This window comes from Streptopelia decaocto (assembly GCF_964273445.1).
Source record: "Streptopelia decaocto genome assembly, chromosome: 1".
Taxonomy (NCBI): domain Eukaryota; kingdom Metazoa; phylum Chordata; class Aves; order Columbiformes; family Columbidae; genus Streptopelia; species Streptopelia decaocto.
In genome coordinates, this window is record NC_138663.1 from 22,604,655 (window position 1) to 22,618,635 (window position 13,981).

The following is a 13,981-nucleotide window of genomic DNA, read 5'->3' on the forward strand; positions in this document are numbered from 1 at the left end:
CTCAGTGCATTATGTCCACTCGGTGAATACTAGCTTTGGAACTTCAGTGGTTTTTTAATGTAGTATTTATATTTAATATCTGCGGCAGTAGTCTGCAGTACTAGCAGGATTAAGATAATAATTTCATAACCTGTTTTACTGCATAGACAACCTTGTTTAATATTGCAGACTCAGTTTCCTAAATTCCTCTTATTGCTATACATTATAATTTTGTAATTTTCTTAAGTTTTAACCACAGAGAATAGTAAGTGGAATTATGATAAGTGAGAAAAAGTTAAGCAGCCACAGAGCAAAGGAGCATTTTTGGTTCTCTTTGTTTCTCTTACTCTTCTACTGTTGTTACTTACTAATCCTTATTTACATAGCTCCAATAACAAACAGACACTTCAGGGAAAGGTTTAGTGTCTTTTTACAACCTCTCGAAGTATTCTTCAGCACAGTCAGGCAACACCAGGATTGACATTTATATTATTAGTCTGTTACAATCATGTAAAATTAAACAATAGCAAATGAAGTTAAAAACCTTTCAAGACTGACAGGGAAAAAAACGCAATAAAAATATCACCTTGGAGAGTCGACATGAAGCATTGGTTAGGGGCAGATGTATACACTTACGCTTTTGCTGGGCACACATGAAAGGAATCAGATAACTGTTCAGGGCAACTCTTTAAGAATCCTGTGTTTCACTGATCACAGGGTTGGCTAGTGCAGCTGGACAGGAAGGGGTGCCATAAAACTATATGAGACATCTACAGGAAAGCTAAGTGAAAACCTTTTTTTTTTTTTTAAGGGGTGAAAACAATACGGTTAAATGAACCAAACTTCCAAGAATCAAAGAGAAGACAGTCCAAGACCTTGATCTTAGCTGGCTGCTACAAGGGAGTGCGTTACAAAAACTTTAAACCTCTTCTGGCACAACAATATCACTGCCAATCAACAAAAGGGAGAAACAGCACATGTAATCAAGGAACATTAAGCATGTCAAAGGATTATGTACATCAAGAGGGATGACTACAAAAGAAATCCTTCTGATTTTCTAGTGGATTTCTAGGTGGAATGATAAAAAGTTTCAAACTTTGATGGCTCATTTACGATGCTGATGCAGTTAGCCCAGATTTCTCCTGGTCTACTTCACTGGGCAAGCGTAGTGTCCCTCACAGTTATTCAGCCATCATTTGTCACATCCCCAAAGGTAAGGCTCAACTGGCACATTTCTCAGCCCAATCCTACTTTAATTGAAAGGGCTTGCAGATTATGTGTCTCCCTGCCTCTGTTTTCAGGAGATGAGTTTGTCCCAAGCCACTTGAATGCTTTTGTCCAATTCAGAAAGAAAAATATTTGTGCCTTTAGAACTGATCCCTATGGAATATGACAGGTACAGAACTGTTACCATGCAGTTCTGCACAGAAACATGACGTTGCTGTTTTAAATAACTGTTTGTAAAAACAACATTGATCACTTAGATCTTGATTCTGTAGACATCTCTGAGTGAATGGATACATGTTCCTTTGAATAACCGACAAGACTGTCATAGATATGGATGATTTGGGATGTTCCCTCCTTTTTCTTTTTGTCTCTCAGGGCTAGATTTTCAGAAAGCAGGGATAAGCACCTTTGAAAAAAGATCACCTTCAGGAGTCTTGCACACCAAGTGATGGTGAAGATTCTGAAAAAGTTATTTCAGGTTTCCTGCTGTGAGGGAAGGAAGGAGACCAATTTTCCCCTCAATGTATTATGTGGCTTTCTTCTACTACTGGGCTTTCCTACTACTACTTCTGCTAGTATGAGTAATAAAAAGAAGACTGGCCTGGAGCGTGCTGATCTGTGCATTTTAGTGACCCAAAATCTAGAAAAAACCCTGCCTGTTCCAGCTAGTGGATCTGGGCACATAGAACAGCATGGACATTAGTCTGCTGTGATCTTGATACCCATTCAGTATTTTGTTTGTTAGCAAGCATTTAACTTACTTACAGGCCAGGCTTCAGAGCCTTCTGGGGAATGAAAGCTGATGCCTGTTCAGCACCTCAGTGCCTGGTCAGGCTCTTCCCTGGGCAGAGAAGAACGTGCCATGGTGGAGGTTCCATGCCACAGGCAGCTCAGGCTCTGCTGCTCTTCCAGGCTGGATGCACAGATCTGCTGTGGCACAACCACACCTGCTACTGCCAGGGATAAAGAAGTAAATTTGAATATTTGTCACCTCTGCTCCTTGCTTAATGTTAGTGTATAAATGCTGCCAACAGCTTGCACTAGACTTAAAGCAAAAAGTGCTTCGCTCCTGATCATGATCAAGCAAAGTATTTGGGTGACCTGACCTGAGCTTTTTACCAAGGTAGTAAGTATTTCCTGAGAAAATATACTGAATAAAGGGATGGTATTCATATTGATATAACATGCTGAATTGTTATATATATTGTGATTTTAAATATAAATAAGTGAAAGGAAATTTGAAATTGTCCTTACAAAAATAAGAACAAATCACCACTGGCTGTTTGAAAAATGAGTTAGGGGAATGTGACTAAGCAGAGTGGCAAGCTGACAGAGAGGAATTTGACTGTGAGGAGCAGTTGCTGAGCATGTAAATAAAATTATAGATTATTAGAGATGGAGTGAGAAAGAAAATAAATATACACAAAGAGAGCACAAATAGTCGCATGCCAGCATGCAGTCAAAATAGTATGATTTTATCACACACCTTTCAGACAAGTCACTCCTCAAATGTCAGAAAAAATAGGGCTCTAATGGATGTTGAACACATATGTAGCCCGTCAACCTCCCTAAGTCATGGTGATCTGTGCCCAAACCATAAAGATACAGATCTAACAGATGTCTTAAAAACCTAGGATGATAGAGATTCTACACTTCCCTAGGCAATCTACACCAATGCTCGGGATCTTCCTGTTCAAAAAGCCCCCCCTAAAGTCTAGTCTAAGTGTTCTTTGCAACAGTTTAAGCTTTCTACATCTTATTCTTAGGACTTAGTGAACAATTTTTCTTCCTCCTTTGATGCTACCGTTTACATATTGGAAGTTTTCAGTCTAAATTAAAGATCTGTCATGCTTTTGCTGTTTCTTATAGGTTCTTTTTTTTTTTTTTTTTTTACCTTTTTCATACTTACAGATTTCTTCTGGATCACTTATTTGAAATGCAGTGCTTGGCCACTTTTCCAGCTAAGGATTTACTGGAGTTGAGCTGAACAGAAATATTCTTTTTTATTAATGTTTCTACTTCACCGCTTGCCGCTTTTAATTTTCTGGAGCAGTACATTTCTGACTCTTGCTCTGCTTGTCATCCACTATATCCCCAAGAAACTTTCTACAGAAGTTCCTAAGGATTTCATAAGAACTTGTGGCCTCTCATGCTTGACTGAAAGGTAGTACAACCCAGATCCATGTTCACAATGGAAGCCAATATGTAAAAATTCCAAGAAGAGCACAACAGTTATCCTATCTTTGCTTTATTTTCTCAGCCTACGAGCTCTGTGGACTGAAGGCCTTCATGTTTTACAGCTACAAAGAGACTTTTCTGCATCTATTGATCCATCACTTTTGGAACTCATTTCCATTTTAGTTTCCAAAGTATTCTATAGAATGAGGCCAATGATTTAGTTATGGATTATATTAAGATTTATTAATATTTAACATGCTGCCTGACAATTTCATTGAGGGTCTGACAGTTTTAGTGAGGTTAGAAATAAATAATAAGCACTCCCTATTCATCTTACTCAAGCTATTACAATTTTATAGATCTATATGATATCCCTCTCTATCATCTCTTCTCCAAGCACAGAAAATCTTGGTCTTTTTTTCTCTTCTCTTGTACAGAAGCTGTTGTTTATCTCAGTGATTGACTCTCCTTTGTAGTATTTTTTAAAATACTGTAACACTTCTTCTGAAAACATATAATCAGAACTGTACCAAGTGTTCAAAAGGAGGATCGAGATGAGTTGACATACTGACATAATGGGATTTACTGTTTCATGCTCCTTATTGCTAGTGATTTTTAACATTATCTTTATTGTTTGTTTGTTTGTTTTTCTACCTCCAGTGGTTCCAGACCTCTTTCTGAAAGATAATAGATACCATAGTTTAAGACAGCTGCTATGTATTTATAATTAGGGTGTTTTTACCTCATGTGCATAATACTATACTTGTCACGATTTAATTTGTTTGTTTTTATGGAGAAGTCCTTCAGTATGTAGAGATCCTTGTGGATTCTTTCTCAGTCAGTTTTATGTTTGTCTAGAATGCATAATACTTCATCATTTGAAAGTTCTTTCCTTTCACAATTCACTCCTTTTCCATATGGTTCTGACTGCTTTACACACCGAAGATTCTGCTACCTCAGATGCTTAGGGGATCTCCATTGGTAGTTTCTTCTCATTGTAAACATGATTATTTAACTTTATTCTTATATCTTATGTATGATAGTGTAACTTATGTAAGTGCCTTTGAAGAGTATCTGTGAAAAACATATCATGCAAATGACACTAAGACGGTTTTGAACATTTAGCTAGGGTTCTCCAAAACAGTGTTTTTGGACTTATCTGTGATTTTGCATTTAATTTCATAGAGCTTCTCCTTTTGTTTGTTTGGTTGGTTGGTTTGGTTTGCTGTTGTTTTTGTTGGTTTTTTTGTTCGGTTGGTTGGTTGTTTTTTTCCTCTTTTGGACATTACTACCTTTTTTTTTGGAACTTATTTCTATATTTTAGTATCTTCCTATGCCGTCTAATCACGCTAGTGTTGTTTTGGTTTTAAAAGCTTTTAATATCTTCATAATTTAGAGTATTCATTGACTCTTGGCCTATAACATGATGTTTTTATAAAGTCTCCAGTCCACTGCAAACTTTTTTTTACCCGCTTCTTTCAAATCTTCCTTTTCTTCTCAAAATTTGAATGTTACTGTTGAAAACGTCCTGTCTCATTTTGTCCATAACTTTTACCATCTTGAGATGGGCTATTTACACCAGCTTCCTGATTGCCAGGGGTTTCAATTGCATGGCAGCAAATAATTGAAGTCTCTCATTATTGTAATTTTCTACCTCACTCATTTCTTCAGCAGTTTAACTATCACCATTCTGGTACTCTGATAAACTGTAGCTTGAACATTATACTTCTCTTGTTTAGGAACATATTTCACAGAGATTCATGTACACACACATTCTGGTAGCATCTTTACCTTATAACCCTGTATGACTTTGTAAATTATTAATGCCTGAATGCCACCCACACAGTGTTTGTTCTTACCTGAGACCAGAATATCACATTTCCAAACTTGAAATATGTCTTCTTTCTGTAGATTATTCTTTGAATTCACCAAAATAATTTTAAATTCTCACACTGGCCTTCTTTGTGCTTGTAGATCTTTCAGCTCGAAATAATCTATGAATTTAATAAACATACCAAGTTATGAACTAACATATTTAATGGTATTGAACCAAGACAGAGTCTTAATATAATTTTCTGCAGTAAACCACTGATAAATTCTCTTTGCATGTGGTTTTCTAGTCACATTGGCTCACGTATGAATGAGGATCCCACATAAGAAAACATCAAAAACCTTCCTGAAATCCTGCTAGATTCCAGTTCTCTTTTTCTCAAGGCCTATTACTCATTAAGAAGGAAATTAGATGACTTGACATTATTTGTACTTGGCAGGTATGTGTTGGCTTTTACATATCCCCTTTATCTTCTAAATGCTTAATAAGTGTCTTCCATTACTTGCTTCAATATTCAGGAGGACTGCAAGTAAACTGACAGGTTTGTTAAATCCTTGGCTTGTCTTTTTGCTCTTCATTAGGTACAAATAGTGCATTTACCCTGTTCCAATGTTTGTATCTCATAACACAGGTTGAGTTAACATCAATGCTGAATTAATGGAATCCAACTATTCATTTGCTATGTAATAGCACAGGGCTATTATAATCATTTGTAGTCTGTAGCTTATTCCTTTGCACATAACTAACCGAATTCACCAGCTTTCTGGGACCCAGCCTATGCTATATCCTCTGTGTGACAGTAAAAGCTGCGAGACACAACGTGTTCACCAGACCAGTGATAAGACCACATTCACTTGGTTTTCAGAACCATTCTCTAATACATATATTGCTTAATACAATACAATTGTTAACTGTGCAGTAGTTTGAGGAGATGTATTATAAGTGAAGCAAAGGAAAGAATTAATTTATCTGGGAGGCAGCTGGCATGGTGCCTGGACAACATATTCTGATTGGCCAATTAAATATCACATCCTAAGTTATTTTTGAGGAAATATCAGGAAATTGTGCCAAGCTGATGAATGAAAAAATGCTGATATGCACACCAACCTTTTCTTTAACACATTAAAAAATAATAGATTAGTAAAAGTTGTGGCACGAGAACAGTTTGAGCAAGAGTCATGATGCAGTCCTTCATGGACAACATACCCTCTGCCAAAATATACTCCGCCCGTCTCGGTTCAGTTCAGTTTCATTAGCATAAATTTTATTCACACAGGTACTCTCAAAATGAGAAAGAGAGACCCAGTAGGTCAGCGTCAGAGCACATCAGTCCTGCTCATTGCAAGGATTCATTCTCTGTTTGAGGTTTCATTCCTTGACACTACTTGTCATTGCTGTCTAATTCCAACTCGAACAGAGGCTACTGAAATATGTTGCTACTGACGTAACTGCCCAGTTCTTTTATTGCCGAATACTATTCTGTTATCACTTCTTAATCTTCTGACTCCTGATTTTTCTCATGTATATATTCCTTATGCATTCATGGATTTTGGACACTGAAATAGGAACAGCCTTGTGTCAATCTTTTCTGTCACTTTTGTTGTACAGTCTCTTTTGTTCAGATTTGTGTTGTGCTCTGTACCTCCCAATTTGTACCTTTAGTTTATTGTCATTTACATTATTTTAATGAATATGTCCTTTATTTTGATCTTCTAGTCCAAATTAGACATGCCATGTACTGGTATCCAAGAAGCAAATCTAATTTGCAGTGCAAATGCAAACTGCATTTAGCTTTAATGTAGTGGCAATCAACTGTCGATCTGAATAAATCTCTCATCTCTTTTTGCTTTTCTACAGTTTTATCCTCACTTCCAAAGGAAGCAAGATTTACTCTGTTGCACAGTGTGTCAGTCTGAGTCTTGCAATAGCTTTGGAACCTTCCTGAAAATTTCAGCCAATTTTGACAGAGTGCTCAAGGTCTCAGTGTTACAACATTCCCACAAGCTATGTGGAGAAACCCAATCAGTCTCCCACTGAGGGCAGAGCTGGACTCAGTTCATTTATATGGATATGCTTTATCCTAGACATATGTAGACTAGCTTATCAGCTGCCTATCACTGGTATTCATTAAGTCATGCACGGTTTCATTTTTCTTTGATTTCATCATGTGATTTATAATTTCTAGTCCTTTAAATGAAACAGTATTTTTATGCTGATCGGGTTAGTTGCATTTAACTAATTTATATATTGGATTTCTGCAACTTCTTGTTCCTAGGATCATTGACAGTATTCTTTCTGAAATTCAGCTTTCTTTTTTTTTGTTTGTTTTCATGGCTTGCCTCCAGACACCTCAAAGTACTTGCATTTTTTCCTTGATGTTGAATAATGTCTTGCAGGTTTGCTAATGAAATCAGAACTTCTCAAACAAAATTTAAAAGTTTACTATTGTCTTGCAACGTATGACTTGGTTTACATACAGACACATACACATGTATAAATAAGCTATAAGTAAGACCCAGGGCCTGGATGCTTACATTTATACTTCTGGTTTGCTTTTACTACAAATGCTATGAAAATGGTCAGTAAACAGGACAATTTCATTAGAAGTCATAAAAACACAGGAAGCCTGGCTTAATTAATTCTACTGCTGGTTCCTTCTTTCTTGACTTCCTACTTCCTCCCCCCCCTTCTCTGTTCTACTTCTTCCTGTCAGTTTTGCCTACGTTATTTTTAACCTGTTGCACCTTATTACTTCCTTTCTTTCTAAACCTTTCCCATGCCTTTCCCAATTCCTTCTCCCCTCTTCTCATGAATCTCTCTCATTCTCACTTTCCTTCTCCAAGACTCCTCACAGATATATTTCTCTCGCTCTATTTCTCTAAACTGTCTCCCACACTCCACTGCTTCCCATGCTACATCCATACAACTGCATGTGTACATACACATGTGCACACAGAGAAACATATGCCCTTGTCTAGTTTTCTCCAGTACTTTCCCCTCACCAGCACATTTTGAGATAAATTCAGGAAAACACTCCTTTACCTTTTCCACTGAAAAGGATTAGGAAGTCTTAGGTCTTCTCTTCCCTCCTCTCTCCCTTCTGTCTTTGACAGGCTGCATCCTTTGCCACCACCTACAGAAGGAAGAGACAGCTGGCAATGCTTTATAGTGATTTTAAACTTCACTAGATTCATAAATAGGAATAGCTTCTATATACGCTCTGTGGTACAGAACATGATTGTCCTGTGAATCAGCATGCTAGATCAGGTCTGCATTCAGCCTCAAATTCCTTATCCAGAGGCATTCTCCTACATTTCTTAGTGCACATCATAAGTATAATTAAACTCTAAAATGATTTCTAAAAGCATGCATCTCATTGTGTTGCATATCTGTTTGTATTTTGTATTAATTAGATTAATCAGGGATGAGAACATGAATTAAATCAACTTTATGTTCATTCTACAGGAAGACTGTACGGGGAAAAAATCACTGGACTGGATGAAAACTGAATGCGGTAAGAAGATGCAAACTCATTATGCATTACTGTAAGCAAGACATTAATTTTTCCTAATATATTTGATTAGAAACGTTCTTTTGTTAAATGAACTATTGGTATTGTGAGAAGCACACTTTTTTACCCAGCTAGGCAGACAACAGTAAACTAAAAGGGAACAAAAAATAAGAAGGGGAGAATATTTACACGGAATTATGCCTTTCTTAAATAACGGTATGCAAGACAAATTATTTTAAAGTTGCAAATATGCTGTACTTGCTAGAGATCCATGAGGAGGAAAGGAGAATGTTGGAACTTCTTGGGTAGTTGAGGTTAAGCTCCCAATGGCACAAGTGCCCAAGTCTCATGCAAAACTACCCAAGCTATGTGGTTACTATGTGGCTACTGATCACACTGATCTGATGAGTCAGAATGTCTCCTTTGTGTATTACAATAGTCACTTCTTGTCACCTGTAGTTTGCCAAAACTTTTATTCTCAGTTTTTATAGCTACACCGTATTTTTCTTAAAAAAAGCATTTACTATGTATGTATTGTATGCTACCTAGCTCTGAAATCACTGCCAGAAACCACTGTCAGAAGAAGATGCAGCACTGAAATGGGCAACCTGGATTCCAGTTCCCATGCAATCTTGCTGGAGACTGAGCAAGAAGTGCTATAATCACAAGCTAAACACTTCAAGGGCAGAAAATTTTTCCTGCCGCTATGTGAAGCTGTGTCATTGCAGAACCAGAAATCAAAGCTGAAGGGTATAAAGGGAAAAAATAGAATAGGTTGAATCTGTGATCAAATGATGACAAGGATCTCTTAGGGGAGGAATGAATTGCATATTGTTCCCATTGCTAAGCTTGATAGTAGTGCACCAGAAAGCAAGGAAGGGAATTAGAGCCCATGAGAAGTCTAATTAATTAAAGAGTTTTATTAACTTTGTAAATAAATGAATTATGGGTAAGATAATACACATAGCAGTTTATTTTTATACCAAAAGGGTAATGAAGCTTTGTGTTAATTGGGGAACAGACCATGAACATGCAGCTGCTTTTTAGACTAGAATACTTATTGAGTATGATTCAGAATTATTCTAGTCCAGGGATTTTCCATAAGATACTGCCACGGCTAAATTATAAGGATAGTGTAAACATTGCAATCATGCAAATACAGATTTGATTCCAACATAACTGAATTTAATTTTAAGATCCCATCAAAACCATAAGGCATATAAATATACACTGTTTAAAACTGTGAATATTGTAAGTTGTATTGACTTATAAAATGGCATGAGAAGAACTAGTTCACATTGTTTCTATTTGCAGTGCACAGAAAACTCTTAATGTATTTTTTCATAGTGACTGACCCAAGAAATAACAACTTGGAGTTGTCTAAGTGATCCCGCCTTTATCTGAAGGCCAACACGTCTGTGCTCTAAAGACTTATTTATTCATTTTCGATTTAAGCATCATTGGATATAAATAAACAAACAGCACTGGGAATTGCAACCAGAACTCAGTATTGTTTTTGCCTTTCCTTAAGTTAATCGCATTCTCAACAGAATCAGCCTGTCTTTGTTAATCTCTCTTTAGCCCCCCAGCTCTTGCATTCCTGATTGAACTGTGCCTTGTGCTTAACAAAAGGGGTCTCTAAATACTAGTTTGGGATTTAGAAATCAAGGTCTTCTGCTTTCTTGGTGAGTGTTCTACCCATCTGGCCATCATGGACACAGAGACTCTAACAAAGGAGTCTTAATATGCCTTAAACAGTCTGAATTGTTCTCAGTCTTCTATGTCTAAAATCAGTTTAATCTGGAGTTTATGAAGGTACAGTTCATCATGGGATGCATTCAGTGAGAACACTGGATGAAGCCACATCAAATCAGTAGGAAAAACTAAAAGTGATGCATTGTGGAATGCTGGAATACCTGTATTTGCAGTGAAACACTTTATGATTTCTGACACTGCTTGATTAGTGCACATTACATGTGAATTCCTCCAGTTTATGCAACTTTACCTTCATCTCTGCAAACCTGAACTCTGATCAGCACAGCATCACAGCATTAATTCATTCCAACTTCAAATTATTGTCTCCTAGGGAAAACTATAGTGAAGCCAGGTGCTTCATCCAAAATGCATCCCAAATACAGAAAAAAATGTCAGTCATCACAGTGCATGAGGAAAAGTTTTGCTAATCAAATCTTACAGTTCTTAGATGTATAAACAGATGGCAAGGCATCTCAGCAGGTGTTACTACTAGCCCTTTGGCAGAACAAAACCTCTCAGTGGACGCCAAACCTACTATCACAACTATTAGAGATAATGCTTTGATATCCTCTACCAAAAGATACTTCCCTTGCTAGAATACTTCATTATACATTTTGGAAGCACAATCCAGTAACTAAGAGAAATGGTTCTGAATTTGGGGTTTCTCAAAGCCATTACCCACAACAGAGAAATGATTAAAAAAAATTGGCCATCAAGTTGTAACAGAAGTGTTGATTCAAAACATCTCACTGATTCAAAGGCAATGAATAAATAAAGATGCTGTTTCAGTCTGCTGGTTGTGTTGAGAACATCAGCAAGACAACAAAAGCCAAACTCAAAAAACCTCCCTAGTAATGTACTATATTTTATGCCTAGAATTGACATGAAGTGGTTCAAAAGGATTCTCGTCCTTTGTTATGTGGAAGAGCATCTTGCACTTTTTAACACTGTGTGTGGTGTAGCTGTGAATGTTGCTATTCACTGGATACAAGGTAATTAAGGATTGTTTGAAGAATTCTAACTGTTTTAAAAAGCTCTTTTATTTTAATTGACTCTTTTCTTAACTATGTAAGACAAAAGGAAAGTTTACCCAGTTTTAGCCCCACCATTTTTATTCAGTAAGTTTTATTATAAGGTATTTATGGATTCCAAGTATCATTCATATTTAATGAAAGAATATTCCATTTTTCAAAGTGAGGCAACATCATCTGCTTGTTATTCAGTTATACAATGAAACTCAAGTTGGACCTTAGCTCTATTTTATCCTGTTGGATGAACAACTGCAGTAGTGTGCTGTGAAGGGAGCTTTACTGGGCACCTTGATCTGAAGTTCTCATACACAATGGCCAGTCACTGGCTGAAATGATTCCCCTCTGCAGTTACCCTCCTGAAGGCATCCTCTGCTAGGTCAGGTGGAACTATGTGATTTGTGCTGGCAACTTCTATCTGTACCAGAGACATTTTGCATGACTGGCTATCTGACTGGTCAAAGTGTTAGTACACTTGCTTGCCCACAGCTCTAATTGGTTACATTATAAACTACATGATGAATTAAACATAGCAATATACAGATTAGGGTCTTTCACCCACAAACAAGTTATAAGGTCAACTAAGTTACTGAGATCCATACATGCATCCAACACTGTCCATGTTTTCTGGTCTTCCTCAAGAGTGGAACACAAAAGTTATGAAAATGCATTTAAAACAGATTAAGATTTCAGCTGCTATTTGGCCATCCTCCAAAATTAAGGAACTCCTCCACTCCCCCCCACCTCCTGCAACAAACTAAATAGTAGAGTACTTAACATCAATTTAATTGGAAATGGGGAAGGCAAAAGGGCAAATTTTGCTTAACCCATCTCATTGTCTTTTACGATGAAAATTATTATTCTCCTCTACTTGGCATTTGTGACGCCACATCTGGAATACTGTGTCCAATTTGGGCTCCCAAGTATGCAAGAGATATCTACAAGCTGAGAAGTGTCCAGACGAAGACAACCAAGATGGTTCCAGGGGCTGGAGCACGTGACATAACAAGAGGCTGAAGGAACTCAGTTGCATTAGCTTAGAGAATATTGAGATATAATCCCTGTACTTCACCACCTAAGTGGGGAGGGTTATTAAGAAGGTAGAACCAGACTTTGCTTGGAGGTGAACACAAAAAGGACAAGAGGGAATGGTTGTAGATTGCAACAAAAGAAATTTTGATTGGATATAAGGAGTAAAAAAATAACAATGGTTAAGCACAGGTGAAGAAGTCCAAATAAGTTATGGAATCTCCACTCCTGAAGGTTTTCAAAACTCGACAGGGTAAGCCTGTGAACAACCTGATTTGACTTTGAAGACAGCACTGTTCTGAGCAGGAAGCTGGGCTTCCAGAGGGTCCTTTCAACCTAAATTGCTCTATAGTTTTATATGGGGTTTGACCTATATCTAAAATTGTGCATGCGACAGGCAAAAAATTATTTTTTTAAGCTGATGAGGAATAAACATAATTACAGAATTGGCAAAAGTAGCATTAATATACTGTTGCTTTTACCAGTCTTTGATCGTTGCACTTAGGAGATGACATTTATAAGCTAGTATCAAGGTAACTCCACATTTAAGAGACAACTACCACAGCAAAACATTGTACAGTGAGCTGGAACTCCACAAAGGACTATGGCATGCTAAAGAATGCCTCACTGAGGTGCTGAATTGAGGGATGCTGTTGCCACTGATCTGATCAGGTACTCTTTTTCTCCAACACTTGGTTCCATGCATTTCTCTTCTCTTTGAGCATTGTCTCCATAAAGGGGCTGACATCAGAGCAATTTTATTAGATTTTATCAGTAAATTTCAAGGAATGGGAGGAGCAACCATTACTGGATACTCCACCTTTGGAGACAGCATGCCTTGTCAAGACTTTTCTGAGGCAGGAGTGGACTTTTGGATGATTATTTTTGGAAACATGTGAAGCAGATCTCCCTTTTGAGACTGAGATGAATGATGGTTGGGATTGTAAGAAATCAATAAAGGTCAGCAGATCACTGTTACTCCTTCTGCCAGTTTATCAGGAAATGAACAATGACAGAGGTTGCTTCTTTTTTGTGCTAGCTCATGGCATTCAGAGACTCACAAAAGTTGTTATAACTTCTTCAGTCACTTGAAATACAACCAAAAGTTTCTGAATTTCCATTGCTGATTTTATGATATGCAGGTTGCTTTTCTCTTTCTTATTTTTTGATCACTCAATAAAAATGTATTGCTAATAAGGCTACCAACGCTGTGGTAAATCACTAAGATGCAAAGTTAAGCTATGTTACTCTACTAGTTCAACATTTGTAGCACAGTAGCATCAGCAAGAATGTAAGGCGATCTTAGTTTGAACCAGACATTCACTTCTCCTAGGAGGTGGGGGATGTTAATTCTCCAAGTTTGTTACTTCTTGGGAAAGTACAACAGTCAGCAAGCTATCATGCAGAAAAAGAGAACTATGTTCCTTGCACTTTGTTACCCAC